Source organism: Dipodomys merriami, unplaced genomic scaffold (genome assembly GCF_024711535.1).
Source record: "Dipodomys merriami isolate MVZ:Mamm:240054 unplaced genomic scaffold, mDipMer1.0.p SCAF_13, whole genome shotgun sequence".
In the NCBI taxonomy this organism is placed as follows: domain Eukaryota; kingdom Metazoa; phylum Chordata; class Mammalia; order Rodentia; family Heteromyidae; genus Dipodomys; species Dipodomys merriami.
The window spans coordinates 36,396,233-36,418,514 of NW_027202604.1; the positions used below are offsets into that span (position 1 = coordinate 36,396,233).

Consider the following 22,282-nt stretch of genomic DNA (forward strand, 5'->3'; position numbering starts at 1 on the left):
TGTGAGAAACCTGGCATCACACTTGCACCTGTAAGCATACACTGATCAACTGCCCCCAACAGAGAGACTAAGGCCCAGAAACATGAGTATTCCATCAAAGAGCCATAGACTTAGTCCCAGGCAGAACAGGAACTGAGTTCCAAAATGACTGACAGCCAGAGGCCCAGAACGTTTTCTATAAGCTCTCAACTTTCTGTACACACACAAAAAGTCTGCTCCTCCTTGTTTGCTTCTTCTATTGTGAATACATGCAAAGCAGTAAAATTGTAATTGCAAGAATCACACACCCTCATTGAGCTCATTTGGTTTAAATGCAGAGTGCTATGATTTTTGTCCTTTATTTTCCAGAACTAAAACTCCTTCATGTGTTCTGAAAGAAGGAAATGAAGCAGCAGAATTAGGATGCCTAAGTCCACTTAATTACTGTTTACAAGTCTTGGCAAAGTAGGATGCCAAGTTTCCTTTGCTACCCATGCTGTATTCCAGACAGAGAGCCAGGGCCTCGTCCATGCCAGGGAGTTTCAAGAGCCCTGCCAGGTTTTCCACAAGTCAATCCATCAATTTACAAGGAACAGAGTATGCAATAAAAACTAAAGTATCTATGAGAAGGAAAGGAAGGTAGAACACATTGATAAACATCTATACACACATACACACATATCTCACACATATCTCATGGTTTTTGTGCTATTTGTGGGTATATAAAATTATGTATTACATACATGAGCATAACATATATGTGTGAAACAGAATACAATACACTAATAATCAAAACATGGTAAGTCATGGATGAATCCTGAATACATATTTCGCGTGTGTGTGTGTGTGTGTGTGTGTGTGTGTGTGTATGCATGCACACACATGTGCTAATACTAGGGCTTAAACTCAGGGCCTAGAACCCTTGGTTAGCTTTTTTTTTTTTTTTTGTCGGTCATGGGGCTTGAACTCTGGGCTTGGGCGCTGTCCCTGCGCTCTTCAGCTCAAGGCAAGTGCTCTATTGCTTGAGCTACAGCACCACTTCCAGTTTCCTAGTGGTTTATTAGAGATAAGAGTCTCACGGACTTTCCTGCCCCACCAGGCTTTGAACCGTGATCCTCAGATCTCAGCCTTCTGAGTAGCTAGCTAGGATTATAAGTGTTAGCCAACTGCGCCTGGCTTTGTTTAGCTTTTCTGCTTAAAACTAGTTCTCTATCGCTTGAGCCACAGTTCCATTTTCTGTCCTTTTGTTGGTTAAATGAAGATGAATCTCATAAACTTTCCTGCCTAGGCTAGATTGGAACCACGGTCTTCAGATCTCAGACTCCTCAGTTGCTAAGATTGTAGGCCTGAGCCACTAGTATCCAGCTTAAATACATATTTCTAAGTAAAGTATGCCATTTTAAAAGCACCACATAGACAATGATTATCTAACATTCTAGAAATGGATAACCTTAGAAAAGATAAAAATCAGTGGTAAATTTGAGTTCAGAAATGGCAGAGTGAAGGTGTGGAGCACAAGAGATTTCTTGAATTGGTGAAACTATTCTGTATGATTCTACACACTAGAAATTAGTACAGACCTATAAAAGAATTCATCTTAATGTATATGTTAAAATGCTACTGTTCATATTTAATGAATAATGCTCATCAGATAATGAATAATGAATAATGATCATCAGAGTTGATGGTATAGGAGGCATATAGACAGTAAAGTGGTTACCATAGAGAAGCATCTATTATTATTATTTTGTTTTTGTGTCATACTGGGGCTTGAACTTAGGGCCTGGACTTTGTCTCAGCTTTTTCACTCTGTCACTTGAGTCACACTTCCATTTCATACTTTTTAGATAAGAGTCTCATACTTTCCTTCCCAGGTGGGCTTCAAACCATAATCATCAGATCTGAGGATTACAGTTCGAAGCCAATCCAGGCAGAAAATTCTTGCCTTGATCATGGATCTTCTAGTCTTTACAGCTCCAGAATTTTATTTGTTATTTTTTGCTAATTACAAACCATGTAATTTGTGGTAGTTTTGTTGTAACATCCCCAAAACACTAAGACAAGGAGATAAGGCCTTGCCCATTTATTTGGCATTCTCTAGCCCTTCACATACTGTGTGTATTTGTAACAGTGATGCCTGTGAATCTGTGGGGATTATACGTCAAGGCTCAGCCTGAAGCTAACTTCTTACAATGCTGTAAATACCTGATACAGCCTGGATTTATGCTACATCAAATCAGAATGATTTATTTTTCCTAACACCAAACCCTGCCCTATTCAATCCTCATCACAAGTTTCTTCTTTCTGGAATCTAAAATTAGAGTAAAAGGAAGAACAAAAGGAAACTGGATAGAAGTTACCAGAAAGTTAGGGCAGCTAAGACAGCTTCCATCCTTGTGTCCATCATGAGAAAAATGCAGGCAAGAATATAGTACAAATGGTAAGAAAGTTCATTAGAAATGGAATGTGGAAAAGAAAGAGGCTATGTGGCATGGGAAGACAGCATTGCAGTCTATCCTTGGCCATCTCCTTAGCCATCTTCAGCGGAGCAGATACAGACCTGCAGTTAAATAGGTACAACTGGGGGGCAGGGTATAAGAAGGTATGCAGCTTTAAAACATTCTAAGTCATAGGGTGGCTTAAGAGTAGCAGCAGAGGGTCTAACAGCCCCTTGACTTCAGATTGCCTTGTTATAATAAGGAGCCATAAATGCCTACAAGGTGGTCCTGCCTTTCGATTCCAAGATGGCAGTGTTAGAAATGTCCCAGTGTTAGAAATGAGAGGCTATGCAGGAAGTTACCCTTCCTGTATGCATCAACTTGAAAGAAACCTGGAAAGGAAACGTTTACTTCTGCAGAAGGGTGCTCTACTGACAAAAATTCCAAGTATGCAAGCACACTAAGCAAGAAGTCTGCCCAGGTTTTATCTTTAACACAGTGCTTTTCCTTATTGAGCCTGGTCAGACCTTAGGTTCACAATCTTTCAGGACTGGCTGGTTGGAAGAAGGTCACAAGGTTAAGAGGATATGGCTTAGTTAAAATGTAACAGGAAAAACCCAGGACTAAACTCCAATGGACTTGTAACAGGATGTCTTAGTGCCAAGTGTAATAGGAATAGAATGTAACTAAAACACCATCAACAGGGCCAAGCCACCTGGCCAAAGCAGGAACTTGACAGAAAAACATGAGACTCTTATCTCCAATTAATCGCCAGGAAACTGTGGCTCATAGTGGTAGAGCATTAGCCTTGAGCAGGGGGGAGGGCGGAGCCTGAGTGGCCAGCCCTGAGTTCAAGCCCCAGGACCAACAAAACAAAAATTCTCACAAGTGACAGGAAAAAGAAAAAGATTTTAATTCTTACAGTTCCAAAGGGACTGTAGGATAGAAGCATCAAGCCCCTCCCCAGGACCAGCCTACGGCAGAGAGGTGTCCCAAGGAAAAGATTCATTTACTAAATTACATTTGACCTCGAGAGTACAACTAACTGGACTAAGTAGTTAGGTAGGTTAAAGACCTATTGTCTTAAGACTCTTTGGCAATATACTTTAGGCTGTAATGAAGTTTATCACTAGTCCTTAGGTAGGTGGAATACTCAAAATAAAACCATCAGGTGACATTTTATGACTTTGGTGGCCACAAGGCTGGTCATCTGTAAGTTGAAAAGCTTCATTGCAATGCTTTTCCTCAGAGGCTCTGATATCTGACATTCTCCATGTTAGATTCCCTCTGTCTTTGCCACTGGTCAGCACCAACTGCTACCTAGATCACAAATAGCTGCTCACACCCTTAACCTAACTACTAGTCTAGAACAGTGACTGTGGACCGGATAAGATAGGTAAGGCATCCCTGGCAGTGGGCAGGTTCGACCCCATGTTTGTTAGCAGTAACTTGTTTTGTGGGTTCTCCAGGACCCTAACCAGGTTAAGGGAATCACAGCTAATTGTTAGGTAAATTTACATTAATACAATTTGAATCAGAGAGGAGCAGTTATTTTATATCTTTTCAGAGTCCCCAGTGCAATATGATGTTGCCCAATGAACTCCTGATGAAATAAATGATTTCAACAGAAAAATCTGAGCCTCCCAAAGGAACACACTGAAACCTAATAATACCCACATAAAAAATGCTTCAGACCCATCTCTCCCTCTCCCATCTCAAAAAGGCTTTCACAATCAAAACACTGATCACTTGACTTTCTGTAAAGCGTTTCTCTTTCTGTAGTTTCAGGTCTTCTAAAATCTTATTCTGAAGGCTCGATCCCCACCTTATTTCCCCAGGTAAAAACAGAGGCCAGGCAAGCCACCAGACATGCGCAGACTGCTTGATGGAGGCAGGGCAATCCAAGCTAAGCTTGGCCCTCAACATCACATTGTGGGCCTAACCTATGGGGAACTAATCCTGAGGCCCAACTTTGAGATCAGGAAAGGGTTAAGCAGTCAGAATGCTGAGAACTGAACCCTGTGAAAGTCAAACAGTCAAGGCAAGACAAACGTACAGCTAATTGAACATTAAGAAGCTTGAGACCTATTCTGCTCATCTGCTAAGATTATCCTAGATGTGTACTAATTATTACACATAAGGGAAATCATGAGACCTATGTTTCTTTGGGTCTGGCTTCACTTCATATGATTTTTTTCCCAAGCCCTTCCATTTCCTTACTATGACCATATACGATGATGCTAAGTAAAATGAATTCCAAGACATGGACACAAAAGGTTTTTCTTTGTTGTTGTTCTCAATGTACCACGTGATTCTTTTTTCTTTTGTGTTTTCCCCCCTGTGGTTTATCCCCTGTTGTCACTGTATTCGGTTTTGATACCCTCGGTATTGCACATACGTTTTTTTCTGAACTAGGGAAGAGAAGGAACAACAAAGTGGTGAGACAAAGGATAAAGGGGGAAACAATGCAACAGCCATACTCACAGACTGTACAACTTAGTGGGAGACGGGGGGGGGGGGGGTGGGGGGTGGGGGGAATGATGGTGGAAGAGGTAACAAGTTAAACAAGAAAGGTAATCACTACCTTACTTATGTAACTTGAGACCTTGGACGATCACTCCCCTCTGCTCCCTAACAACAAGGCAGTCAATTATCACTACATATACTTGACCTATTTTCTGGCCATACCTGTGGTAACCTCCCCTGTACTGAACTAAAGTAACCTTTGTTACTTGCTCAGACCTCATAAAAGCCTAACTATAACCCCACCTCCTCGCACAACCTCCATTCCTATGGGAAGGTTGTCGCCCCTCACTAATGTGCCCTAATAAACAGTCCTTGCTATTGAGAATCGAGTCTGGCCTTTTCCTTTCTCCTCCATTTTCCTAACCTATTCCCCATGTAGCAATCACATTTTCAGTTTTTAAAAAAACTGCAATTTCAGGAGAAAATGATCCAGATAGAGGCCCACCAAATAAATTGCACACTAACATAGAAGAAAAGGACAAACATTTGCATTTAAAATATTAAATTTATTCTTTCCTACGAGTAAGAAGTTTCCATTGATTTTCTTAAGTCAGAGCCATCAAGTTAATTAAAGGTTTAATGTTGCAATCTAGCTATCTTTAGATGAACTCTCTTCTTTCTTTGAGCCCTTTGTTTTTTGGGGTTTTTTTTTGGTATTGTAAGTGTACAAACCTGCCTCAGCAAATCTGGGAGCAACTTGGTTATTGATCTGGTAAAATCCCAACGGTAGCTTCATGGCAGAATTCACAGTTGTGTACTAGGAGACATATAAACCCGTGCACCACATGAAATGAAAAGCAAGGCATTACTACATAAGTACATTCAAAAGACACAGGGATGTAAACAGGAAGGAGGAAAGGGTAAGCAGCTCTCTGAAAGTCTCTCCCCATCCTGTGTTCCTTGTGCCACATCTCTGGCTCCTGTTTAGTAAAAGGCTTGTTCTTTCTCTTCTTGGGAATGAACAGAAAAGGGTGGGTGGGTCAGTTGTGTATTGTTCAAAGCAAGTGATTCCTATACTGTAGGTTAGGATCCAGGGTCCCTGGAGAGTATCTTCTCCTGACAAGCTCAAACCAGATACAAAACAAAAGACAGCATTGTTGCAAAAGAATATTCTAGCAGGAAGCAGAACATCCTGCCCCTGCCCTCCCAGCCCCTTTTAGTTCCTCAAATTTCAGTAGCCTTCCTGTGTTCCTAGGGCATGGGGATTTACATAAGTATACTGATTGGGAATTAATAACGAGTCAGGATGTGGTAGTACCTTACCAATAAAAATATCACTTTCCAAACAACTAATTATAACTGGAGCAACCATTCAGAGTATAAACACCCCTATAAACTTTCAGGTACTTAGGGAGACAGAAAGAGAGTAGACACACAAAGTGCAGTAATGGCCTTCAGCTGAGATGTTTCTCTTGGGAATAAAGTTTTTCACACTCACACTTTGTTGTCCATGGCCTTCATTCATGGCACTACCCAGACAAGAACCTGAGAAGGTTAAAGCAGCAGTGTGAAGCTGCAACACTAGCACACGCTGCCTGCTGCACAGCGCATCACTAGCAGTCCCTGCTGGCTGTGGACGCAGCATCTGTGTTGATTGCACTGTAGCACTTAAGAACTGGGTTGTACATAGTTACTCATGCTTCTGTTCTTTTTGTTGTTGTGTTCTGGGTTTTTTTTTTTGGTCTGGGCTTGGGCGCTGTCCCTCAGCTCTTCAGCTCAAGGCAAGTGCTCTACCACTTGAGCCACAGCGCCACTCTGGGTTTTCTACTGCTTAATTGGAGATAAGAGTCTCACGGACTTTTCTGCCCGGGCTGGCTTTGAATAGTTATCCTCAGATCTCAGCCTCCTGAGTAGCTAGGATTACAGGCGTGAGCCACCAGTGCCCGGCTCATGCTTCTGTTTCTAAACTTTGTCTATAAAGTCATCGGCCGGGGGATGTCTCAGAGTGAGCTCTCAAGGAAGCAGACCCTGAGAAAGACTGGCATGCTGGAAAGAATGCAGAGATGTTCTCTGAGAACACGACCTGAAGTACGTGATAAGTGGAAGAACCAGGCACAGGGAACATTGAAACTTCATAGCGCTGAAGAACTGAGAATTATATTCACCATTTTGCAGTCACTAACTGCTGACTTCGCTTCTGTAACTTGCTTTTGCTAACGTTAAAGTATAAAGATAGGTCTGTGTCAACAAACTCTAAAGAATGTAACCGCCGTGATAGATAACTAACTGCTGACCTCAAGCCCCAGACATTCCCAGAGTCTGGAACAATGGCTAACACATATTCCGGATCCTCCTCCGGGAACTGGACCCCGAGATAATGACCACCTATGAGAATTCCCCCTAACCCTTATCATCCAAAGCAACCATCCCCCTCGAGTCAGCCAGCGCCAATCATTTTACAAAGAGTGTTACAAAATTTCCCGCGTGGCATAGTGATTTGCTGTGAGTGTCTACTGGGGCCCTGCCCCTACCTTAAAATGTATAAAAGGTGCTGTAATCCTTTGTTCGGGGCCTCTTGCTAACACCCCTACAACCGTGTGCATGAGGTCTGTGCTCGTGAGTTCGTTAATAAACGACTCTTTGCCGCTTGCATTGTCCAAGGTCTCTGGTGGTCTACGGGGGGCTCCAAGACTGGGTACTACAGCGCAGACTCAGTACAGGCCTCGGCCCTCCTGTGGGGACACTGATCTGCGAGGATTCGCCAGACCAGTCATTTCAAGGGATGGTGTGGGAAGGAGAGGTGACATTAGGTGAGACAACTATGCATAGCTGACTCAGTTCCTCAAGAGGATGGACAGCCAGCAGCACGCACAACAACTGGGAGTCCTACTGACCCCATTGAGGGGGTCAGTATAATCCATTATTTTATCTAATATTTCTCACTGAGGTTTCTAACATCAGACAGAGGCAGTTAAGTGCTAAGTGAATGTTTGCTGGATTTAGAGGCAGAGATGCACCTTAGCAAAGTCCAGCCTTGAGCACCTTGCTCCTTGCCACAGTTCTGACTTGGAAATTGCAATGATTATGCATGAGCTGGGTTGATACTGTTCTCAGAATTCCAAGAAGCCAGGGACCACTCCATGAGTCTCAGTCACCACAGATGCTCTTAGGTCTGCTCATTCTCCATCAACCAAACCTTTTAGAGTAAAGTGTGTTTGCAAGGGAGGAGACTTGGACAGTCTATACAAAGAGTCGAATGGGCTTATGGTCAGAGTATATTAGTCTACCCTACTAGCCCATGCTGGGGATGGTGAGAAGTTCCTTATACAAAGGATTTGGCTGTTGTAAGGATCTGCTCCTTTGCCATCCAAAACCCAGAAACTGTTGGTTGCTGGGCTCATCTTATGGAATGAAATGGGGAGACTGTGGAGTGATCTGCCATGTGAAAAATCTTGCTCCAAAAAAAATTAGAAGCGCATGATGAGGGTGCCTGTGGTTTTTATGAGCATATTAAATAAAAAGCCTTAGGCATTCATTCATATGTAATGAAAGTAATACTGATCTGAACATGTTCTACTTACAATATGTGTATCTGTTCTCTCTATCTCAATCTCTTATATAGAAGAACTGCAAAATTGTTGCACAATATTGAATATTGGCTTTCCTTCCATAACCCAAATGATCTTAAAGCATTCACAGGAGCACAGAGTACCATTAAATGGAGACTATTAGAAAGGTGTCTTGCATGTAGACAGAAGGTTTCTTGGCACTGGGACAATGAAGCCTTTACTAAAAAGGTGACATTTAAATTGAGAATCAAATGTTGAGGTCTAGGCATATTCACTCACACACACACACACACACACACACACACACACACACACACACACAGAATCAGACTAAAGGAGGATATTCACACACACACATACACACACACACACACACTCAGACTAAAGGAGGATATTCACACACACACACACACACACACACACACAGAATCAGACTAAAGGAGGATATTCACACACACACACACACACACACACACACTCAGACTAAAGGAGAATATCCTTAGGGGAAGAACCCAAAGGCGTAACTCCTCTGCACATTTCAAATTCTAGGAAATAAAAACATGGGTTTTTGTGGTTGGTTGTCATGGTGTTTGTTTTGGCTTTGGGGTTTTTCTTCTTTTAAAGAGGAGGCGAAAGGATGCAGAAAGGGAGGGAGGGAAGATGAACAAATGAAATCATGCTATTCTGTATACACTATGTGAAAAATGAATTGTGTAACTTGTGGGCAAGGATGAGAGGGGGAAATTGGGGGAAAGCAAAGGAAGGGGTGACACTGTCCATAAAAGAAGATACTCATCACCTGACTATGAAATGGTAACCTCTCTGTACAGCACCCTAAAATAACCATAAAATTGTATTTTAAGAGATAAAGTAAAAAAAATTTAAGTTGAGAAGGAGCCAGCAATGGGAAGAAGGATGGTAACAATACATCCCAATATCTGCTCATCTGTTCTCTTCTCCTTGCTCACCTTATAAACTTCTCCACAGTTAATCGCACAGATCGGGACTCAACAGGCCCAGCTTTTGGGATCCTGCTATCAAGCTTCTCAAAACCCACACGCTCCCCTCTGACTTCTTTTCTTCCTGAAGGTAAGTTTCTCTTCTGCCTTGCACACTTCCCCACAGTGCAGATTTTGCTATTTTACTGTGTGCATTCCTGTGGGGACTTGACCTGTGCCTCTGCCCTGTAAATTTCCTATAAACGATCCTCTCATCTCTCTTGATAGATTTCAGATCAATGTTTTGACAAGAATTTCCCATGCATGGTTTTGTGTGCTTCCACAAAGATGTAGATATGGCTTAGTTGCCACTCTTTTGTGGCATTCATCATCAATGATCACAACCTAAATCTAGTGTAATAAAATTTCCCAAATGGAGATGTCAGAAGCCAGTAATCCTAAAATTGTGACAGACCAGAAACCAGTAAATCTCTAGCCCTTCCCCAGACCTACCAAACCTGAAGCTCCAAAATGGTAGTTCACTCTGTTTCCAACCAACCCTCCCAGTGGTTTGGATGCATGCTGGCATTTAGAGCCATTGCGCTAATTTTCCACTCACTTTTTGCTGATTATCTGGTCTTCTATAAAAAGAATGTCCCCTCCTCAGTCCTTTGGTTACTCAAACAAACACAGCTCATGTGTCCAGGCTTGGCTCTTGCCTTCTGTGTGCCACCCCTCAAAACAACAGGCTGACTCCATCTACTATGTATCTTTGGGATCCCAATGGCCCCCCAACAATGATTGAGAGGCTAAAGCTAAACCCCAGCATCTAAGTATATGAGCAGCCTGGACACCTGAAGAAACCAAGAGTGACATTTCTCAGTACATCCAATTTGCCTTTGCTAAAGGCCCATGTTTTAAAAAAAATGCCAGGCTTTATTAATCCAATTTCCTTGCCCCTATCCAAAAGAGAGTGAAGCCTAGGGATGATCAATACTGTTACTCTGATGATAAACAAAGACGGATGAGCCTGTGAGTCCTGGCTGGTATTTGTAATTACTTCCTCTGTAGGTATTCAATTACAGCTAATGAAAGGGCCACGGATCCTTTCCTGACAGGAGAGTACTCACAAAGGCTCCCTGGCATGGCACATAGCTAGCTGACACCAGGGTTTTCTTTTCTTGCCCCAAATTTCAGCTCGCTCTACCAGAGTAGTTCTTTGGTATAGCACCATTTCATCTTTCCTAACGGATTTCTCAAGGAAGGAGTCCACAGTGTTCGTTCCAGTCCTATCCTGTGAAGCCAGACATGGAATGTGACATGGAATGTCGCCTGATTTGCCCATGATCTGTGACTCAAGCGGGCTGCACGAACGCAGAGAGGTGAGCTCAGGTGGGCGGTCTGCTCATGGTAAAGCCTTTTATGTGTACGCCAGGCAGTGGGTAAACAACACAGGCAGTTGCTTCCACTGTTCAATAATCCAGAGCAGGATACATGGAAGCACAAGCTGTGTGTGTGTGTGTGTGTGTGTGTGTGTGTGTGTGTGTGTGTGTGTGTGTGTGTGTGTGTGTGTGTGTGTGTGTGTGTGTGTGTGTGTGAATTAAAACACATCACATTGAGGGGCAATTGGTTGGTTTTGTTTGCCTTGCTAACGTGGAAGTACAGGGGCTACCAGCTGAATATCTGAATACTGTCCATTTCTGATCATTGCACATACCACTGGGGACCAACCAACCCTGTGCAGATCCCTGACCTATGTGTGCAGCCCTTCCCAATGATGTGAGCCCTGGTGCGTACCCATCCGCTGCTGTCCTGTCCACTAAAGAAATGTCTTCAGCCAAACAGACCTTCATCCTGCTGCCACCAGCAGACCACAGCCAGTGACCAACCAAGTACTGGGTACAAAAGGTGGGCATCTTGCCTCACCCAGAACCATCATCCTCAGGACAGTGTTTGCTGAAACTGCATTTTCTTACCTGGAACTTTTCCAGAGTCTTTCCTACGTCCTGCTTCTGAATATAGCCTCCTTTCTCCCCAACCAACTCATCCAAATGAAAAATCCCCATTCCTGGCTCTGCCTCCAAGAGGCTACAGCCCTTTTCCAATAGCCCCAGAAGTTGGACAGGTCTTCATCCCACATCTACCTCCAGAGCCCAGTCAGAGTGCTACGATTCTTCTCGAGGATGTGAGCGATGGGCACGAAACCAGTGTCAGGCCAATCATAGCTCTGCTGGGTGGAACTGCACTACATTAAAGAGGCTCCCCTGGGAACTGTTCTTTTGGAGGCTGAAAGTAAGGTGAGATGGGTGAGACTTTTGCTTAGGGTAAAATCCAAGGACGATGGCCCCAAAAGTCTGCAATTAAGTGATCGTTTAACTCATATTTAGAAATCAAGAAAAGCAAGAACATAAATAACCAAAGGATCAGATGTTTGTGTAAAGAATGAAACAAATGATAATGACTGTGCTGGGTTTTGCTTCTGTCTCAGGCTCCAGTAGGCGCAGCCTGACACTGCTACTCCTCTGGAGAAGTGGCTAGAATGTAGTCCAGACAGAGGAAATCAGAGCCAGGAGATGCAGACAGATTTTTGTTTGGCACAGAAACTATCACACAGGACAGAGGCAAGTGTTCAATCAGTTAATGCATGGAAAGCCTTTAAATGAAGCCTAACTAATAGCCAGCCCAATAAAAACCCTGGTAACTGTTACACTGTTCTCTCTGGTGCTAGAAACAACCTCTGCTATTATTGAACAATGCAGCATCCTCTCTCACCTCGCTTGTGCTTAAGTTCTACTTGGAAACAGGGAAGATGTGTTGCTAGGTAAGTAGGTTGTGCTCAAGTTCTACTTGGAAACAGGGAAGATGTGTTGATAGGTAAGTAGGTTGGCTTCTAAGTACACAGAGAAACAGAGCTTTTAAGTGACAGAGAGTGGAAAGGTAGAAAATGATAGCCAATTGATCCTAAATACAGATAATCAAAAGATACATGAATCAATAGACATCTACAGGTTAGATCATCTAAATTCTGACTTTTCTGACACAGCAGAAATCCAACATGACTTGTGTTATCACACACATGCCACCTCTACACTTGAAACCATACAACTCTAGTCACATGGAACTCTTCCCTCCTCTCCTGCATCTACTTCTCAAATCCTACCAGTTATTCAGATACTTCTCAAGTCCTGGTATTCCACTGAAGTGCTCCCATCTACCAGATCCCAATCTCCCTGAATCCTTTGTGCTTGCTTTCCATTAACATATATCCTTGGATGCACCATACAATAGCCTTTCTCCCCTTCCTCACCTCAGCTTGCTTACCTGAACAACAGTGGTGCTGGGTCATGATCCTCATTTGTTTAAGGTCTCCTCATGAGACCCTCTATAGCTCCAAGTATAATTCTCTTTCACCAATCACTTTTACATCTGCACCCAGGGAGAGAGAGTTCACCATCCAACTCTCAGCACTTGTTGATTTCAATCATGGCTTGGATTGTGTGTTGCTCTCTGAAGAGGAGTTCTATATTTCAAAACTCAGTGTTGACTTGACTTAAGGAGGGGGTGATACCTTGCACTTAAATTGCCTCTCATCTCCCCAGAGCTCAAAGCCTTCTGCAGGCAATTGTCTCATTAATCCTGATGCACTTTTCAGAATTAAAACTTAAGTGTCAAGAATAAAAAGCTTTCCTCAGAGATCATCTGCTCATCAGAATGAACTGAAAAGAGGGAGCAAAACAAAAAATTTCTGATATCGTCTGTCTCCGCCACCCAAGACATCGCCAGCCTAGGGAAGTCTGACATGATTGAACTTTGTTCCCTGGTCAATTTAGCGAAAGCTATTCTGAGAGCAGTACATCAAAGCATGCAAAGTTTAGATTCAATTTATCTATGAAATACAACGTGTGAAGGTAATATAATGGGACAAGAATTCAATTCTCTAATCAGAGTGCGTGGGCTCAAAATTCTAAATTTAACAACGTATCAGCTCTGGACCTAGACATTATCTTTTCCTCTGTTCTAAAAAAAAAACAGAAGAAGAAATATTTGACTTCATTTATTAGAGATTTAAATGAAGACACAGATTCAATTACTTAGCCAAGAATTTGTCAGATAGGTCTATATTGGTATGTTAATATAATTAGCAATTATATATTTGTATTATTAGTAATAACAATTACAATGATTATTTCTTTTTTTTTTCTGGGTGCTGTCCCTCAGCTCGAGCACTCTACCACTTGAGCCACAGCACCACTTCCAGTTTTCTGGTGGTTTTACAATTATTATTTCTTGTTAGATTTTTTTTTCCTGTGCCCGTTTTATAAAGGTTAATTTAAGACCTTGTGTGTGTCTGTGTGTCTGTATGTATATGCATATGCTGGTACTGTGGCATGAACGTAGGGCCTAGACACTGCTCCTTAGCTTTTTATGCAAGACTAGTGTTTGAGCCATAGCTCCACTTTTGGCTTTTTGCAGGTTAATTGGAGATAAGAATCACATGGACTTTCTGGCCCAGGCTGGCTCCAAACTATGTTCATTTGATCTCAGCCTTCTGAGTAGCTGGGATTATAGTATTGAGCCATGAGCACCCAGCAAATTTAAGATTTTAAAGAACAGAAATTAAAAGAGCTCCAGATGTAGGGTGAGATAAAGCCAGTAGGGAGTTAAAAGATACTGTGGAGCAGGGAACAGCAGGGCACAACATTTGCTGATTGGGACTCATCCATCCAATATTCACTGAGTCTTATTCTACTAACTTATGTCACTTAATATGAAGGTTTCAGGTCCTATTGTCAATAAATTTGATAGGTCTGGGTAGTTCTGTTCTTCATATCCTGTCTTTGATAAACAATGTGTCTGTTAAAGAGAAAACATGACAAGGATGAGAGAAGCTTCATTTTGTTGATCATCAATGGTATCATCTTCTGCTGAGGAGCAAGTATCCCACTATCTCAGTGATTTCCAACAATAAACATTTACCTTCTGCGCCTGTTATATAAAGCTAGCAATTGTCTGTGGCTCTCTTGGGCTCAGACCTTTGTGTTGTTGGGGTTTGTTAAATAACCTTCTCATACCAGATCTAAGGCTGAAGGAAAAGCTATATTCTGGACTGTTCTAATCTCATGAGTATTCTAATCATGATGGAGGAGCAGACCAAGATGTGGAAAACCAAAGTACTTAAGGTGTACTATATAGATACACACTCCTTCCAAAGAAACCTATAAGGCCAAGCTAAATGTCACGGAGATAGGGGTATATACTACAGTTACATGAAGTCAACCTAGATCGAAACAAATAATTGTGAATAATACAGTGTACCAAACCTAAAATGAGAATGCTGGTGAGCTGCAAAAAGTAAGGAAAGAAAGTAAAACTTGACAACAATCTTACCATAATGGTTAGCTATGAATTGACACAGATTTTTAAAAAAATCATGCCTGTAATCCTAGCTACTCAAGAGGTTGAGATCTGAGGATTGTGGTTCAAAGCCAGGCCAGGCGGAAAAGTTCATGAGCCTCTTATCTCTAATAATCTACTCCGGAAAAGCTAAAAGTGGTGCTGTGGCTCAAGTGTAGAGTGCTAGCTGTGAGCCAAAAGAGACTCAGGGACTTCACCCAGGCACTGAGTTCAAGCATACACACAGAAAAGCAATTTAGCTCTCTAATAAACATATATGGTTATGAAGCCATTAGCTTGGCTCTGATATTAACTCCCCCAAATAACAAGATCCAGGATCAGGACTAGTTATTTTTTTAACTTTGGACATATTATATAAGAAATTATATAATAATAATAATAATTTAAAGGCTATATTTTCAGTTGAGAGATCTTTCTGTTTTTGAGTGAAAGCAGTCATTAGGCATATTACAGGTTTGTGGTGGGTAGCCTAAGAAACAAGTCCAATTTTCCTGTTTTGTGTCCTGGAGACAAAGTCAACAATCTTTGGCTCTTTTAGAGATTTTATGCCTGGGCTGATTTCTGTCTACTAGGGAATTCAATAATGCATATTTAAAAATTGCCATTCTTGCTTGAGCAGCTGCCTCTTGATATTTTGTTGTTCAGTATTTTCTGTCACTAAGCTGGAATATAATGTATGGCTTTTGGTCAGAAAATAAAAGAACAAAATTAGCATTTGTGCAACCTTTTTGAGGAGTTATGCAAGCTAATCACTTGACTTCAAAATAACAAGTACAGATTGAACCCTTTACAATTTTTTTTACAACCGTAAACCTGGTTTAAAAAATAAAAGTGTTGTTTGAGCAAGAAAGCACCCAAGAATACACTTTAGGATGGTTTAGGCTCAAATTCTTTCTGCCAACTTGAAAGCCAAGAACAACACAGCCAGGTCAGCAATAAGTAAAAGCAACACTCCAAGTCTTTGCAGTTTGACCTGAAGTTGGAACACCTCTTCAATGCTTAGTAAGGTGGTTGAAACTCAGCCTGAGTTTTCACTTCCTGTTGCCCGGAGCCTAACAACCAATCAGAGGTGGAGATGTATGGGTCTCCCCAGGTCATTTCTGAGCAAATATCCTGAGCAAGTGCATTTGCCTACCTCTACATATACACAGGAGCTTGGAAAGCCCTCGTGGCCTCAGCTTCACTCCCTAGCAAATGCATTGTATCCAACAGGATTTCACTGTTCTCCCAAGTGCTAATTTTTCTCCCAAAAAGCAAAGGCATCTTCCTGGGTTTTCACTGTGTCTGACAAGCATGTAGTAGCTATACCAGAGTTCCAAAATAGATGAAACAAAGGAGCGTCCCTTACAGAAATCCTTCCAGGAAACTAGCAAATTCAAACAGACAAATGCAGTGCCTTGGGACAAAAATCTACCCTGCTTCCTCTCCAGGGACATGGATGGCCTTCTTTATACTACTACCATGCCAGGAACAAAGATAAAACAGGAGTAAGTTAAGGTGCAAAAATAAATTAAAATGAAATATAGTTTCCTACCCGGTTGCGGTGGCCTTTTTCCTCACTCCACACCGATTTCATGGAACTCCTTGCCTATTTTTCACAGATCTTCTTGGTTTTGAGTTTTGATGAAACTTTTCCCCCAGTGTTTCTGAAGAAGGCTAGCTCTCAAAGTTCACTTCTTGATTATTTTGAGTGAAATTGTTGATTCTTTTCATATTTGTTAAACTTACTTTATTTTTGTTTTTTGTGCCAGTCTTAGGGCCTGAACTCAGGGCCTAGGCACTGTCTGTAAGCTCTTTTGTGCTCAAGGTTAGCACTCTACCACTTGTGCCAAAACTCCATTTCCACTCTTTTTGCTAGTTAATTGGAAGTAAGTGTTTCACAGGTTTTCCTTTTCAGGCTAGCTTCGAATCATGATCCTCAGATCTCAGCCTCCTGAGCAGCTAGGATTGCAGGAGTGAGCCACCCACACCCAATGTAAAATCTACTTTATTTTTACAGCAAGTTTAGGTTGACAGAAAAATGGATCAGGAAGTACTGTTGCTGCATAATTCTTCATCTCCTGCCACACAGATTCCTTATCCCTTAATATCTTCCAGTAGCATAGTGCATTTGCTGTAAACAATGAACCAATGTTGATATGTGATTATTCACTGAAATCTACAGCTCAAGTTGAAGTTTATTATGCATTATATAGTCTAAGGTATTAAAAAAAATGTAGAATGGGATGTATCTACTACTGAAATACTACAGAGATAAGTTTCACTGTCCTAAAAATGTTTCCTATGCTCAATCCAATTCTTTGGCCCTCTCTGTCCCCAAACTTTTGGCAATTTTGTTGTACTGGTATCACAGTATAGCCTTTGAAAGCTCCTACTTAGCTTTTTCAATCAAGGGTGGTATTCTACCACTTAAGCAACATTTACATTTCTTTGGAAATTTTTTTAATGTCTCCACAGTTTTGCTTTTTTCCAAAATTATACAGACTTGAAATCACACAAAGTGTAGGCTTTTTTTTTTTTTTTTTTTGGTCGTGGGGCCTTAACTCTGGGCCTGGGCGCTGTCCCTCAGCTCTTCAGATCAAGGCTAGCGCTCTACCACTTGAGCCACAGCACCAATTCCAGGTTTTTCTGCTTATGTGGTACTGAGGAATCGAACTCAGGGTCTCATGCATGCAAGGCAAGCACTCTACCACTGAGCCACCTTCCCAGCCCTAAAATGTAGGCTCTTTATATTGGCTCCTTCCACTTGGCAATGGGCATTCAAAGGTGTTCATATTCATTTGTGACTTGTTAGCTATTTTCTACCACTAAGAAGTGTCTCACAGTATGGATGTGTGACTTTTTGAACTCAGGGCTGCGTCTCTTTGTGCTCAAGGCTGTCAGTCTACCACTTGAGCCACAGCACCACTTCCAGCTTTTTCTGAGTAGTTTATTGGAGATAAGAGTCTCACAGACTTTTCTGTCCCAGCTGGCTTTGAACCATGAGCCTCAGATCTCAGTCTCCTGAGTAGCTAGGATTACAGGTATGAGCCACCAGCACCCAGCTTTGGATGTGTGATTTTTCATTTATCCATTCACCTACTGAAAGATGTCTTGACTGCTTCTAGCTAGGGAAAATTATAAATAAAGATGCTGTACATGCCTTGTGTAGGCTTTTTCTTTGTGTGGACATAGGTTTCAACTAATTTGCATAACTATCAAGTAGTATTGACTGCATTGACTGCTGGAATATTACGATATTTCTATTTTTAGTTTTGAAGAAACTCCCAAAGTGTCCATATCATTTTGAGTTTACAAGGGGAAGAAGTGAATTTCCATTTCTCTACTGCCTCGTTAGCATTTGCAGTTGTCATTGTTAGGATTGCAGCCATTCTAATAGGTATAATAGTAGTATTGGAGGATTGTTTAAATTTGCAATTCTCTAATGAAATATGACATTTAACATCTTTCTATCTGCTTACTTGTCACCTGTGTATCTTATTCCATGCAGTATCTGTTTAGCTCTCTTAGCTACTTTTTAATTGGCTTAAAATTCTTCAGAGTTGTAAGAATTATAAATATAAGATTATGAATAGCAGTATTGTTTCAGATATGTGATTTGTACATTTTTTCCTAAATCTATAGCTTACTTTCTCATTGTTTTACAAAACAAGAATCTTCTCATTCTTTTTGTTTTACAAAAGAAAAATGCTTTAACAAAATCCACCTACTCAATGTCTTTCTTCCATGAGTCATGTTTTTGGTTTTGAAACTAAAGTCACAACACAAGCTCAAGGCTGCCTAGATCTTTGTTTGCTATGTTTGAATTTCGCAAATGCATCTGTGAACCAACTGAGTTGATATTTATGAAAAGTATAAAAAGGCCCTTTATCTATCCCATTTATTTTGAGTTTGGATACCAGTTAGCCCAATGCCTTCTGTTGGTCAACTTAGCAAAGAGAAGACAACGAAAGTCATTCAAAGTGTCTTTTTCTTTGCAGAATATTATTCTGCACAGTTAGGACACTTTACCTGAACCCTGTGTTTGCCAAGACTTCCACTCATCTGAGAGTTTAAACTTTAAAAAAGGTATAATGGATGATGAAGTCAATAAGTTAAAGATGTAAAGAGACTTCATGAATGGCTTGGAATTGAATATGGAGATCTTCCAGGCAGCTTTAGGTCTCTCAAGGCTTTGCTACAAATCACAAAGCAACAGTCAAGTACAGAAGTAATTCCACTCAGTGGAACTCATTCATAACCCCAATGCAACTCAAGCCATACATCTCCTAAGGGCTCTATTATCTCCACCAGGAGAAGAGGTATTCAGGAAGAATTAAAAAAAAGACAACAAAGCCATGGACTTGACCTAATAGATCTTTGCTACAAAGTCAACACAAATCCACTTTTATAAGAATTCACATTCAAACATACTGGCATACTGAGGTCACCCAAAGATAAAACCCTCAATACCATACACACAGTCAACAAATCAGGGCAACCTTTACCTCTATAGACATCCCTGTTTGGAGTGTTATTCATTTTTTATACAGTTGAGGATCTATTTCTAGTCCATTCATAAGCAGATGTAACCTATTATAACAGTAATACTGACTCATAGCTAAGTTTAGCTTTCTAGTCTATAATAGTAAAGGAAAGAAAACAACAATGCTTCTATCTCTTAGATCTTTCTAGCACCACTCTGACATTAAATTACTCACCTTTGGACTATTTTTTCTAAAAAAAACATTCATACCTATAACATTTCCTAATTATACACTGTGGATATGTATTTTCCTGAGGCATTCAACACAGCTGCATATGTCCTCAGGCTAGTGTTCTGGTCTTCCCCGTGCACTCTTAGCCCATCAGCACCATGAATACTGTGTTAAATAGGCTTGCAAAGCACACTGCATCTTCTACAGTGGCCTCAACTTTCTCTTTTGTATCTGGTAAACAATATTGATGTATAATGGCTGACAAAAGGTATACAGTCATGGAAGTGGACTTATTAATAATATCTGCTATTAATCAGACTGATATTGGAAATGTAGGGCAACTTAAAGAGCCTTTCAGGAAATGATTCAGAAACACTAGGCTACTGGGAGATGGTAGAAGCCACTGGGCTTTATGGTGGTTAATGTGACCCAACTCTGCTCTATGGAATGGATCAACTATTGCACTTGTAGCAGGTGGATGAACCCACAGCCCAAGGCATGCCAGAATCTGAAGACACCGGAAATAAACGGAGAATGTGCAGTACTGAGAGGCATCTTCATAGTCCTGTGCCACACAATGTCAAATGGGATACGGATGATTACTGTACTTGAGTCTCAGATCACATTCTTGCCAAACAGTGCGGCATTGTTCTGTCAAGCACCGCAGGAAGAACTGTATTTTGAGGTCTATATTAAGGAAATTAATTAATCCTACATGCCATCACAGACAATTCCATAACCTTAGTAGAGCAATGGAATGTGAGCTCATTTTCTGATTAGCCAAAGCCTCGCGTGGCTGCTCCTGGACAGGCAGCAGCCTGACATGGCTTACTTCCAAGAGAGGATGATGAAGGGGATGGAGTTCTTCACATCTGGGTGCTGTTCTCGTCTAAGCTTCGGAGGCCACTGTGGTTAGCTCCCTTCATGGGAAAAGCGAGACAAAAGGATCAAGTTGCCTGAGCTGTGCAGAACATTTGATGACTAAGCCTGAAAGTGAAGAAAAATAATGTCGTTTGCTCTCTTCTGCCAAGAACTATGAGAATAAACCCACACACAGAGACCCCAACTAGCTGAGAAATACAAGATGCCTTGTGTGCCTAGTAGGGAAATGGAACCCTGCGGGTTATCTCTGCCCCAAAGCCACAACTAATCCTTCTGACTTTCAAACCCTTACTAAGTGTCCCTCTAGGTACCCAGCACTTCCATAGAAACTACTGAGGGGGTCACATGATCAGAACAAGTGACTCCAGCTTTCAATCTTGATCATCTTGATTATTAAATACTAGTATCTTAGTATCTTGTTTAGGAAAAAATAAAACAGAAGAAGATGTAGTTAGTTTAAGAGGAGACAGTAAGATGGGCCAGAGGGACAGCTGTGTCAACTCTACAGCAAGGAAGAAAGGTAGAGAAAATAAAAACTGGGGAGACCTCAAACATAGGTGAACAAAATACAAGGGTGATGAGGTCACCCAGGGAGAATGGGTAAAGAGGGAGGAGTGATCACAGGAATCAACCCCAGAGCAGGGAAGGGCATCGCAGGGATGCTGAGAATGATACCCAGAGATCCTGGCATGCACCTTTTGTCCAGGCTGGCTTTGAACCAGAGGTTGTGGGCCCAATGAACAACAACAACAGAAAAGAGCCATTTGGCAACATGAAAACCAAAGCCAATGGGCATGGGTGAAAGAGTGAGTAGGAGGTAGAAAAATCTCAGGCTGTGAATTGCATGAGTCTCTCAAGAACTCTGATGCAAAGAGAAGGAACAAGATTAGCTTGGATCCAGAAGGGTTGTAAGGATAAAAAAACAAATCTGTTTTTGTGTGTGTGTGTGCTTTGAAGGTAGAAGAGATATTTTTCTTTTTTCTTTTTTCTTTTTTCTTTTTTTTTGGGGGGGGGGTCCGGTCGTGGGGCCTGAACTCTGGGCCTAGGCGCTGTCCCTCAGCTCTTCAGCTCAAGGCTAGTGCTCTACCACTTGAGCCACAGCACCACTTCCGGCTTTTTTCTTTTTGCTTATGTGGTGCTGAGGAATCGAACCCAGGGCCTCATGCATGCAAGGCAAGCACTCTACCCCTGAGCCACCTTTCCAGCCCCAGGAGATATTTCTGAGCCACCTTCCCAGCCCCAGGAGATATTTCTAAGTATTTATAAGTAGAAGGCATAAAGCTAATTGAGTGAGATATGGTAAATATCTAAAAGACAACGAAACATCCTTTAACGTCTTTAAAACTAATGAAAACAATGCAGATCCATTGGAGCACCAAAGAAAGTTCAAAATTCAGGAGGCAGATTGAGAGGGGAAAAACAGAAAATGTGGTAGAGGGGGACACTGTTCAAAAAGAAATGTATTCATTACCTGACTTACTATAACTGTAACCCCTCTGCATGTCACCTTTACAATAAAATCTAGATAAAAACTGAACTCTCATCCCTCCCTCAAAACGCCACCACACTCAGTCTCAAGGGTTATTGCCGCAGTTCACCGTCTTTTATCACATCAAGTAGCTCAGGTGTTTACTATTTTTATTTTTTGTTTCCCTGAATGTGAATTTAAACTCTGTGGATGAATACTTTTTTTTGCTGTTCACTGCCTACCATGTAGTATATTCTCAATAAAAACAGGCTGAACAAATGAGCACTGCATAGCTCTCTGGATTTCACTGTACATAAAAAGCTAGAGTCTCACCACATGCATTACTCCACATCTTTCTTTTTCGGCAAAACATAGTAAAATTGATCTTGAAAGTATACTGAGTCAACCTCCATCTCCCACAGAGTATAGG

The 22,282-nt window shown here is 41.5% G+C and overlaps 1 long non-coding RNA gene across 3 annotated transcripts in view; it reads right to left on the bottom strand.

Moving 5' to 3' along the window:
* LOC138824776 (uncharacterized) overlaps positions 1-22,282 on the bottom strand; it is a 278,919-nt gene that overhangs the window by 47,189 nt on the left and 209,448 nt on the right. For 2 of the 3 annotated variants that reach the window (XR_011371186.1, XR_011371188.1), the window contains one exon: positions 19,993-20,489. This is a non-coding gene — a long non-coding RNA (uncharacterized lncRNA). Of the gene's footprint in view, positions 1-19,992; positions 20,490-22,282 lie in introns of those variants that run through there. The other variant, XR_011371187.1, reaches the window with a different exon arrangement.